The 14,007-nt window shown below is 32.6% G+C and overlaps 1 protein-coding gene across 1 annotated transcript in view; it reads left to right on the forward strand.

Moving 5' to 3' along the window:
- lyst (lysosomal trafficking regulator) overlaps positions 1–14,007 on the forward strand; it is a 256,589-nt gene that overhangs the window by 135,086 nt on the left and 107,496 nt on the right.

Genomic DNA, 14,007 nt, shown 5'->3' on the forward strand with positions numbered 1-14,007 from the left:
CCCCATGGTTCAGTTTCATATCATCTAGTCCTCCTTGGTCCTGTTGATGCTCTGAATCCCCATGGTTCAGTTTCATATCATCTAGTCCTCCTTGGTCCTGTTGATGCTCTGAATCCCCATGGTTCAGTTTCATATCATCTAGTCCTCCTTGGTCCTGTTGATGCTCTGAATCCCCATGGTTCAGTTTCATTCCATCTTGTCTGCTTTGGGCCTCAGTTATCTGATATGCGTGTGCTGTGAGTTGCTACTACTGCAACTGTGATATCCAATGGTTTTCTCTGCTGAGAGGCAGTGTACTGATTTTCCTGTCTGTTACCTGAGCTGAGTAATGACATCAATGTCTGCCTGCCTGCCTGTCGGTCTGCCTGCCTGTCGGTCTGCCTGCCTGCCTGCCTGTCTGTCGGTCTGCCTGCCTGTCTGTCGGTCTGCCTGCCTGCCTGCCGGTCTGCCTGCCTGCCTGTCGGTCTGCCTGCCTGCCTGCCTGCCTGCCTGCCTGTTGGTCTGCCTGCCTACCTGCCTGTCGGTCTGCCTGCCTGCCTGCCTGCCTGCCTGCCTGCCTGCCTGTCGGTCTGCCTGCCTGCCTGTCGGTCTGCCTGCCGGTCTGCCTGCCTGCCTGCCTGCCTGTCGGTCTGCCTGCCTGCCTCTTTGTCCATCCGTATGCCTGCCTGCCTAACTGTGCTGGGTGAAACCATCAATGCTGTCTGTAATCCTCCTGTGTTTCTGTGTGTAGGACATTGTGAAAACAGAAGTATGTCTGGTGAAGTATTGCCACTGCAGTGGACCTTTATAAATGGACCTGGCTGTGGCCTGTGTCTCAGGAGAATAGAAAGGCCAGTAGTGTTGAGACAGTTTGAAATTGGACTTGATATAGATATAGGACTTTCGATATAGATCAAAACACTTGGGTGAACTGTTGGAATCAATGAAATACAGAGCATTCTGAAAGTATTCAGACCCCTTGACTTTTCCCACATTTTGTTACGTTACAGCCTTGTTCCAAAATTGATTTAAATCGTTTTCCCCCCTCATTAATCTACACACAATGACGACGCAAAAACAGGTTTTTAGAAATGTTAAAAAAAACTGAAATATCAGATTTACATAAGTATTCAGACCCTCTACTCAGTACTTTGTTGAAGCACCTTTGGCAGTGATTACAGTCTTGAGTCTTCTTGGGTATGATGCTACAAGCTTGGCACACCTGTATTTGGGGAGTTTCTCCCATTGTTCTGCAGATCCTCTCAAGCTCTGCCAGGTTGGATGGTGAGTGTCGCTGCACAGCTATTTTCAGGTCTCTCCAGAGGTGTTTGATCTGGTTCAAGTCCGGGCTCTGGCTGGGCCACTCAGGGACATTGAGACTTGCCCCGAAGACACTCCTGCGTGGTCTTGGCTGTGTGTTTAGGGTCGTTGCCCTGTCTGAAGGTAACCTTCACCCCAGTTTGTGGTCCTGAGCGCTCTGGAACAGGTTTTCAATCAAGGATATCTCTGTACTTTGCTTCGTGGAAGGTTGGCACACATGCTAAGTCATCTAGGTTGTGGTTACTGTAAAGCACTGGGAAGGTTAGCAACACAAATCAAATCAAGTTTTATTGGTCCATACACATATTTAACAGATGTTATTGGTCCATATTTAACAGATGTTATTGGTCCATACACATATTTAACAGATGTTATTGGTCCATATTTAACAGATGTTATTGGTCCATATTTAACAGATGTTATTGGCCATATTTAACAGATGTTATTGGTCCATATTTAACAGATGTTATTGGTCCATATTTAACAGATGTTATTGGTCCATATTTAACAGATGTTTCCATATTAACAGATGGTTATGGTCCATATTTAACAGATGTTATGGTCCATATTTAACAGATGTTATTGGTCCATATTTAACAGATGTTATTGGTCCATATTTAACAGATGTTATTGGTCCATATTTAACAGATGTTATTGGTCATATTTAACAGATGTTATTGGTCCATATTTAACAGATGTTATTGTCCATATTTAACAGATGTTATTGTCCATATTTAACAGATGTTATTGGTCCATATTTAACAGATGTTATTGGTCCATATTTAACAGATGTTATTGGTCCATATTTAACAGATGTTATTGGTCCATATTTAACAGATGTTATTGGTCCATATTTAACAGATGTTATTGGTCCATATTTAGCAGATGTTATTGTCCATAACACATATTAACAGATATTATTTGTCCATATTTAGGCAGATGTTATTGGTCCATATTTAACAGATTTTATTGGTCCATATTTAACAGATTTTATTGGTCCATATTTAACAGATATTATTGGTCCATATTTTAACAGATGTTATTGGTCCATATTTAACAGATTTATTGGTCCATATTTAACAGATGTTATTGGTCCATTTTAACAGATGTTATTGGTCCATATTTAACAGATGTTATTGGTCCATATTTAACAGATGTTATTGGTCCATATTTAACAGATGTTATTGGTCCATATTTAACAGATGTTATTGGTCCATATTTAACAGATGTTATTGGTCCATATTTAGCAGATGTTATTGGTCCATACACATATTTAACAGATATTATTGGTCCATATTTAGCAGATTTATTGGTCCATATTTAGCAGATTTTATTGGTCCATATTTAACAGATGTTATTGGTCCATATTTAACAGATGTTATTGGTCCATATTTAGCAGATGTTATTGGTCCATATTTAACAGATGTTATTGGTCCATATTTAACAGATGTTATTGGTCCATATTTAACAGATGTTATTGGTCCATATTTAACAGATGTTATTGGTCCATATTTAACAGATGTTATTGGTCCATATTTAAACAGATGTTATTGGTCCATATTTAACAGATGTTATTGGTCCATATTTAACAGATGTTATTGGTCCATATTTAACAGATGTATTGGTCCATATTTAACAGATGTTATTGGTCCATATTTAACAGATGTTATTGGTCCCATATTTAGCAGATGTTATTGGTCCATACACATATTTAGCAGATGTTATTGGTCCATACACATATTTAGCAGATGTTATTGGTCCATACACTACACATATTAACAGATGTTATGGTCCATATTTAACAGATGTTATTGGTCCATATTAACAGATGTTATTGGTCCATATTTAACAGATGTGATTGGTCCATATTTAACAGATGTTATTGGTCCATATTTAACAGATGTTATTGGTCATATTTAACAGATGTATTGGTCCATATTTAACAGATGATTTGGTCCATATTTAACAGATGTTATTGGTCCAAGACACATATTTCTCAGATGTTATTGGTCCATACACATATTTAGCAGATTGTTATTGGTCCATACACATATTTAGCAGATGTTATTGGTCCATATTTAACAGATGTTATGGTCCATATTTAACAGATGTTATTGGTCCATATTTAACAGATTTATTGGTCCTATTTAACAGATGTTATTGGTCCATATTTAAACAGATGTTATGGTCCATATTTAACAGATGTTATTGTCCATATTTAACCAGTATGGTATTGCGCATATATAGATGTTATTGGTCCATACACATATTTATCAGATGTTATTGGTCCATACACATATTTAACAGATGTTATTGGTCCATATTTAACAGATGTTATTGGTCCATATTTAACAGATGTTATTGGTCCATATTTAACAGATGTTATTGGTCCATATTTAACAGATGTTATTGGTCCATATTTAACAGATGTTATTGGTCCATATTTAACAGATGTTTATTGGTCCATACACATATTTATCAGATGTTATTGGTCCATACACATATTTAACAGATGTTATTGGTCCATATTTAACAGATGTTATTGGTCCATATTTAACAGATGTTATTGGTCCATATTTAACAGATGTTATTGGTCCATATTTAACAGATGTTATTGGTCCATATTTAACAGATGTTATTGGTCCATATTTAACAGATGTTATTGGTCCATATTTAACAGATGTTATTGGTCCATATTTAACAGATGTTATTGGTCCATATTTATCAGATGTTATTCGTCCATATTGTATCAGATGTTATTGGGTCCATACACATATTAACAGATGTTATTGGTCCATACACATATTTAACAGATGTTATTGGTCCATATTTAACAGATGTTATTGGTCCATATTTAACAGATGTTATTGGTCCATATTTAACAGATGTTATTGGTCCATATTTAACAGATGTTATTGGTCCATATTTATCAGATGTTATTGGTCCATATTTATCAGATGTTATTGGTCCATACACATATTTATCAGATGTTATGGTCCATACACATATTTAACAGATGTTATTGGTCCATATTTAACAGATGTTATTGGTCCATATTTAACAGATGTTATTGGTCCATATTTAACAGATGTATTGGTCCATATTTAACAGATGTTATTGGTCCATACACATATTTATCAGATGTTATTGGTCCATACACATATTTAACAGATGTTATTGGTCCATATTTAACAGATGTTATTGGTCCATATTTAACAGATGTTATTGGTCCATATTTAACAGATGTTATTGGTCCATATTTAACAGATGTTATTGGTCCATATTTAACAGATGTTATTGGTCCATATTTATCAGATGTTATTGGTCCATACACATATTTATCAGATGTTATTGGTCCATACACATATTTAACAAGATGTTATTGGTCCATATTTAACAGATGTTATTGGTCCATATTTAACAGATGTTATTGGTCCATATTTAACAGATGTTATTGGTCCATATTTAACAGATGTTATTGGTCCATATTTATCAGATGTTATTGGTCCATATTTATCAGATGTTATTGGTCCATACACATATTTATCAGATGTTATTGGTCCATACACATATTTAACAGATGTTATTGGTCCATATTTAACAGATGTTATTGGTCCATATTTAACAGATGTTATTGGTCCATATTTAACAGATGTTATTGGTCCATATTAACAGATGTTATTGGTCCATATTTAACAGATGTTATTGGTCCATACACATATTTATCAGATGTTATTGGTCCATACACATATTTAACAGATGTTATTGGTCCATATTTAACAGATGTTATTGGTCCATATTTAACAGATGTTATTGGTCCATATTTAACAGATGTTATTGGTCCATATTTAAACAGATGTTATTGGTCCATATTTAACAGATGTTATTGGTCCATATTTAACAGATGTTATTGGTCCATATTTAACAGATGTTATTGGTCCATACACATATTTATCAGATGTTATTGGTCCATATACATATTTAAGATGTTATTGGTCCATACACATATTTAACAGATGTTATTGGTCCATATTTAACAGATGTTATTGGTCCATATTTAACAGATGTTATTGGTCCATATTTAACAGATGTTATTGGTCCATACACATATTTAGCAGATGTTATTGGTCCATACACATATTTAACAGATGTTATTGGTCCATATTTAGCAGATGTTATTGGTCCATATTTAACAGATGTTATTGGTCCATATGCATATTTATCAGATGTTATTGGTCCATATGCATATTTATCAGATGTTATTGGTCCATATACATATTTAGCAGATGTTATTGGTCCATACACATATTTAACAGATGTTATTGGTCCATATTTAACAGATGTTATTGGTCCATATTTAACAGATGTTATTGGTCCATATTTAACAGATGTTATTGGTCCATATTTAACAGATGTTATTGGGTCCATATTTAACAGATGTTATTGGTCCATATTTAACAGATGTTTATTGGTCCATACACATATTTAACAGATATTATTGGTCCATATTTAGCAGATGTTATTGGTCCATATTTAACAGATTTTATTGGTCCATATTTAACAGATATTATTGGGCCATATTTAACAGATGTTATTGGTCCATATTTAACAGATGTTATTGGTCCATATTTAACAGATGTTATTGGTCCATATTTAACAGATGTTATTGGTCCATATTTAACAGATGTTATTGGTCCATATTAACAGATGTTATTGGTCCATATTTAACAGATGTTATGGGTCCATATTTAACAGATGTTATTGGTCCATATTTAACAGATGTTATTGGTCCATATTTAACAGATGTTATTGGTCCATATTTAAACAGATGTTATTGGTCCATATTTAACAGATGTATTGGTCCATATTTAACAGATGTTATTGGTCCATATTTAACAGATGTTATTGGTCCATATTTATCAGATGTTATTGGTCCATACACATATTTATCAGATGTTATTGGTCCATACACATATTTAACAGATGTTATTGGTCCATATTTAACAGATGTTATTGGTCCATATTTAACAGATGTTATTGGTCCATATTTAACAGATGTTATTGGTCCATATTTAACAGATGTTATTGGTCCATATTTATCAGATGTTATTGGTCCATATTTATCAGATGTTATTGGTCCATACACATATTTATCAGATGTTATTGGTCCATACACATATTTTAACAGATGTTATTGGTCCATATTTAACAGATGTTATTGGTCCATATTTAACAGATGTTATTGGTCCATATTTAACAGATGTTATTGGTCCATATTTAACAGATGTTATTGGTCCATATTTAAACAGATGTTATTGGTCCATACACATATTTATCAGATGTTATTGGTCCATACACATATTTAACAGATGTTATTGGTCCATATTTAACAGATGTTATTGGTCCATATTTAACAGATGTTATTGGTCCATATTTAACAGATGTTATTGGTCCATATTTAACAGATGTTATTGGTCCATATTTATCAGATGTTATTGGTCCATATTTATCAGATGTTATTGGTCCATACACATATTTATCAGATGTTATTGGTCCATACACATATTTAACAGATGTTATTGGTCCATACACATATTAACAGATGTATTGGTCCATATTTAACAGATGTTATTGGTCCATATTTAACAGATGTTATTGGTCCATATTTAACAGATGTTATTGGTCCATATTTAACAGATGTTATTGGTCCATATTTAACAGATGTTATTGGTCCATACACATATTTATCAGATGTTATTGGTCCATATAACATATTTAAGATGTTATTTGGTCCATACACATATTTAACAGATGTTATTGGTCCATATTTAACAGATGTTATTGGTCCATATTTAAACAGATGTTATTGGTCCATATTTAACAGATGTTATTGGTCCATACACATATTTAGCAGATGTTATTGGTCCATACACATATTTAACAGATGTTATTGGTCCATATTTAGCAGATGTTATTGGTCCATATTTAACAGATGTTATTGGTCCATACACATATTTATCAGATGTTATTGGTCCATATGCATATTTATCAGATGTTATTGGTCCATATGCATATTTATCAGATGTTATTGGTCCATATACATATTTAGCAGATGTTATTGGTCCATACACATATTTAACAGATGTTATGGTCCATATTTAACAGATGTTATTGGTCCATATTTAACAGATGTTATTGGTCCATATTTAACAGATGTTTATTGGTCCATATTTAACAGATGTTATTGGTCCATATTTAACAGATGTTATTGGTCCATATTTACAGATGTTATTGGTCCATACACATATTTAACAGATATTATTGGTCCATATTTAGCAGATGTTATTGGTCCATATTTAACAGATTTTATTGGTCCATATTTAACAGATATTATTGGTCCATATTTAACAGATGTTATTGGTCCATATTTAACAGATGTTATTGGTCCATATTTAACAGATGTTATTGGTCCATATTTAACAGATGTTATTGGTCCATATTTAACAGATGTTATTGGTCCATATTTAACAGATGTTATTGGTCCATATTTAACAGATGTTATTGGTCCATATTTAGCAGATGTTATTGGTCCATACACATATTTAGCAGATGTTATTGGTCCATACACATATTTAGCAGATGTTATTGGTCCATACACATATTTAACAGATATTATTGGTCCATATTTAACAGATGTTATTGGTCCATATTTAACAGATGTTATTGGTCCATATTTAACAGATGTTATTGGTCCATATTTAACAGATGTTATTGGTCCATATTTAACAGATGTTATTGGTCCATACACATATTTAGCAGATGTTATTGGTCCATACACATATTTAACAGATGTTATTGGTCCATATTTAGCAGATGTTATTGGTCCATATTTAACAGATGTTATTGGTCCATATGCATATTTATCAGATGTTATTGGTCCATATGCATATTTATCAGATGTTATTGGTCCATATGCATATTTATCAGATGTTATTGGTCCATATACATATTTAGCAGATGTTATTGGTCCATACACATATTTAACAGATGTTATTGGTCCATATTTAACAGATGTTATTGGTCCATATTTAACAGATGTTATTGGTCCATATTTAACAGATGTTATTGGTCCATATTTAACAGATGTTATTGGTCCATATTTAACAGATGTTATTGGTCCATATTTAACAGATGTTATTGGTCCATACACATATTAAACAGATATTATTGGTCCCATATTTAGCAGATGTTATTGGTCCATATTTAACAGATTTTATTGGTCCATATTTAACAGATATTATTGGTCCATATTTAACAGATGTTATTGGTCCATATTTAACAGATGTTATTGGTCCATATTTAACAGATGTTATTGGTCCATATTTAACAGATGTTATTGGTCCATATTTAACAGATGTTATTGGTCCATATTTAACAGATGTTATTGTCATATTTAACAGATGTTATTGGTCCATATTTAACAGATGTTATTGGTCCATATTTAACAGATGTTATTGGTCCATATTTAACAGATGTTATTGGTCCATATTTAACAGATGTTATTGGTCCATATTTAACAGATGTTATTGGTCCATATTTAACAGATGTTATTGGTCCATATTTAACAGATGTTATTGGTCCATATTTAACAGATGTTATTGGTCCATATTTAACAGATGTTATTGGTCCATATTTAGCAGATGTTATTGGTCCATACACATATTTAGCAGATGTTATTGGTCCATACACATATTTAGCAGATGTTATTGGTCCATACACATATTTAACAGATATTATTGGTCCATATTTAACAGATGTTATTGGTCCATATTTAACAGATGTTATTGGTCCATATTTAACAGATGTTATTGGTCCATATTTAACAGATGTTATTGGTCCATATTTAACAGATGTTATTGGTCCATACACATATTTAACAGATGTTATTGGTCCAGACACATATTTAGCAGATGTTATTGGTCCATACACATATTTAGCAGATGTTATTGGTCCATACACATATTTAACAGATGTTATTGGTCCATATTTAACAGATGTTATTGGTCCATATTTAACAGATGTTATTGGTCCATATTTAACAGATGTTATTGGTCCATATTTAACAGATGTTATTGGTCCATATTTAACAGATGTTATTGGTCCATATTTAACAGATGTTATTGGTCCATATTTAACAGATGTTATTGGTCCATATTTAACAGATGTGATGTTATTGGTCCATATTTATCAGATGTTATTGGTCCATACACATATTTATCAGATGTTATTGGTCCATACACATATTTAACAGATGTTATTGGTCCATATTTAACAGATGTTATTGGTCCATATTTAACAGATGTTATTGGTCCATATTTAACAGATGTTATTGGTCCATATTTAACAGATGTTATTGGTCCATATTTAACAGATGTTATTGGTCCATATTTATCAGATGTTATTGGTCCATATTTATCAGATGTTATTGGTCCATACACATATTTATCAGATGTTATTGGTCCATACACATATTTAACAGATGTTATTGGTCCATACACATATTTAACAGATGTTATTGGTCCATATTTAACAGATGTTATTGGTCCATATTTAACAGATGTTATTGGTCCATATTTAACAGATGTTATTGGTCCATATTTAACAGATGTTATTGGTCCATATTTATCAGATGTTATTGGTCCATACACATATTTAACAGATGTTATTGGTCCATACACATATTTATCAGATGTTATTGGTCCATATACATATTTAAGATGTTATTGGTCCATACACATATTTAGCAGATGTTATTGGTCCATACACATATTTAGCAGATGTTATTGGTCCATATGCATATTTATCAGATGTTATTGGTCCATATGCATATTTATCAGATGTTATTGGTCCATATACATATTTAGCAGATGTTATTGGTCCATACACATATTTAACAGATGTTATTGGTCCATATTTAACAGATGTTATTGGCCATATTTAACAGATGTTATTGGTCCATATTTAACAGATGTTATTGGTCCATATTTAACAGATGTTATTGGTCCATACACATATTTAACAGATGTTATTGGTCCAGACACATATTTAACAGATGTTATTGGTCCATACACATATTTAACAGATGTTATTGGTCCATACACATATTTAACAGATGTTATTGGTCCATATTTAACAGATGTTATTGGTCCATATTTAACAGATGTTATTGGTCCATATTTAACAGATGTTATTGGTCCATATTTAACAGATGTTATTGGTCCATATTTATCAGATGTTATTGGTCCATACACATATTTAACAGATGTTATTGGTCCATATTTAACAGATGTTATTGGTCCATACACATATTTATCAGATGTTATTGGTCCATATACATATTTAAGATGTTATTGGTCCATACACATATTTAGCAGATGTTATTGGTCCATACACATATTTAGCAGATGTTATTGGTCCATACACATATTTAACAGATGTTATTGGTCCATATTTAACAGATGTTATTGGTCCATATTTAACAGATGTTATTGGTCCATATTTAACAGATGTTATTGGTCCATACACATATTTAACAGATGTTATTGGTCCATACACATATTTAACAGATGTTATTGGTCCAGACACATATTTAACAGATGTTATTGGTCCATACACATATTTAACAGATGTTATTGGTCCATACACATATTTAACAGATGTTATTGGTCCATATTAACAGATGTTATTGGTCCATATTTAACAGATGTTATTGGTCCATATTTAACAGATGTTATTGGTCCATATTTAACAGATGTTATTGGTCCATATTTAACAGATGTTATTGGTCCATATTTAACAGATGTTATTGGTCCATATTTAACAGATGTTATTGGTCCATATTTAACAGATGTTATTGGTCCATATTTAACAGATGTTATTGGTCCATATTTAACAGATGTTATTGGTCCATATTTAACAGATGTTATTGGTCCATATTTAACAGATGTTATTGGTCCATATTTAACAGATGTTATTGGTCCATATTTAACAGATGTTATTGGTCCATATTTAACAGATGTTATTGGTCCATATTTAACAGATGTTATTGGTCCATATTTAACAGATGTTATTGGTCCATATTTAACAGATGTTATTGGTCCATATTTAACAGATGTTATTGGTCCATATTTAGCAGATGTTATTGGTCCATACACATATTTAGCAGATGTTATTGGTCCATACACATATTTAGCAGATGTTATTGGTCCATACACATATTTAACAGATGTTATTGGTCCATATTTAACAGATGTTATTGGTCCATATTTAACAGATGTTATTGGTCCATATTTAACAGATGTTATTGGTCCATACACATATTTAACAGATATTATTGGTCCATATTTAGCAGATGTTATTGGTCCATACACATATTTAGCAGATGTTATTGGTCCATACACATATTTAGCAGATGTTATTGGTCCATACACATATTTAACAGATATTATTGGTCCATATTTAACAGATGTTATTGGTCCATATTTAACAGATGTTATTGGTCCATATTTAACAGATGTTATTGGTCCATATTTAACAGATGTTATTGGTCCATATTTAACAGATGTTATTGGTCCATATTTAACAGATGTTATTGGTCCATACACATATTTAGCAGATGTTATTGGTCCATACACATATTTAGCAGATGTTATTGGTCCATACACATATTTAACAGATATTATTGGTCCATATTTAGCAGATGTTATTGGTCCATACACATATTTAGCAGATGTTATTGGTCCATACACATATTTAGCAGATGTTATTGGTCCATACACATATTTAACAGATATTATTGGTCCATATTTAACAGATGTTATTGGTCCATATTTAACAGATGTTATTGGTCCATATTTAACAGATGTTATTGGTCCATATTTAACAGATGTTATTGGTCCATATTTAACAGAAGTTATTGGTCCATATTTAACAGATGTTATTGGTCCATATTTATCAGATGTTATTGGTCCATACACATATTTATCAGATGTTATTGGTCCATACACATATTTATCAGATGTTATTGGTCCATATTCAACAGATGTTATTGGTCCATATTTAACAGATTTTATTGGTCCATATTTAACAGATTTTATTGGTCCATATTTAACAGATGTTATTGGTCCATATTTAACAGATGTTATTGGTCCATATTTAACAGATGTTATTGGTCCATATTTAACAGATGTTATTGGTCCATATTTAACAGATGTTATTGGTCCATATTTAAAAGATGTTATTGGTCCATACACATATTTAGCAGATGTTATTGGTCCATACACATATTTAACCGATATTATTGGTCCATATTTAGCAGATGTTATTGGTCCATATACATATTTAAGATGTTATTGGTCCATACACATATTTAGCAGATGTTATTGGTCCATACACATATTTAGCAGATGTTATTGGTCCATATGCATATTTATCAGATGTTATTGGTCCATATACATATTTAAGATGTTATTGGTCCATACACACATTTAGCAGATGTTATTGGTCCATACACATATTTAACAGATGTTATTGGTCCATATTTAACAGATGTTATTGGTCCATACACATATTTAGCAGATGTTATTGGTCCATACACACATTTAGCAGATGTTATTGGTCCATACACATATTTAGCAGATGTTATTGGTCCATACACATATTTAGCAGATGTTATTGGTCCATACACATATTTAACAGATGTTATTGCAGGTGTAGTGAAATGCTTGTGTTTCTAGCTCCAACAGTACAGTAGTATCTAACTAAATGCTTGTGTTCCTAGCTCCATCAGTGCAGTAGTATCTAACTAAATGCTTGTGTTCCTAGCTCCAACAGTGCAGTAGTATCTAACTAAATGCTTGTGTTCCTAGCTCCAACAGTACAGTAGTATCTAACTAAATGCTTGTGTTTCTAGCTCCAACAGTACAGTAGTATCTAACTAAATGCTTGTGTTCCTAGCTCCAACAGTGCAGTAGTATCTAACTAAATGCTTGTGTTCCTAGCTCCAACAGTACAGTAGTATCTAACTAAATGCTTGTGTTCCCAGCTCCTACAGTGCAGTAATATCTAACTAAATGCTTGTGTTCCTAGCTCCAACAGTGCAGTAGTATCTAACTAAATGCTTGTGTTCCTAGCTCCAACAGTGCAGTAGTATCTAACTAAATGCTTGTGTTCCTAGCTCCAACAGTGCAGTAGTATCTAACTAAATGCTTGTGTTTCTAGCTCCAACAGTACAGTAGTATCTAACTAAATGCTTGTGTTCCTAGCTCCAACAGTGCAGTAGTATCTAACTAAATGCTTGTGTTCCTAGCTCCAACAGTGCAGTAGTATCTAACTAAATGCTTGTGTTCCTAGCTCCAACAGTACAGTAGTATCTAACTAAATGCTTGTGTTTCTAGCTCCAACAGTACAGTAGTATCTAACTAAATGCTTGTGTTCCTAGCTCCAACAGTGCAGTAGTATCTAACTAAATGCTTGTGTTCCTAGCTCCAACAGTACAGTAGTATCTAACTAAATGCTTGTGTTCCCAGCTCCACAGTGCAGTAATATCTAACTAAATGCTTGTGTTCCTAGCTCCAACAGTGCAGTAATATCTAACTAAATGCTTGTGTTCCTAGCTCCAACAGTACAGTAGTATCTAACTAAATGCTT

The sequence above is a fragment of the Oncorhynchus kisutch genome, linkage group LG20 (assembly GCF_002021735.2).
Source record: "Oncorhynchus kisutch isolate 150728-3 linkage group LG20, Okis_V2, whole genome shotgun sequence".
NCBI classification, from domain to species: Eukaryota; Metazoa; Chordata; class Actinopteri; order Salmoniformes; family Salmonidae; genus Oncorhynchus; species Oncorhynchus kisutch.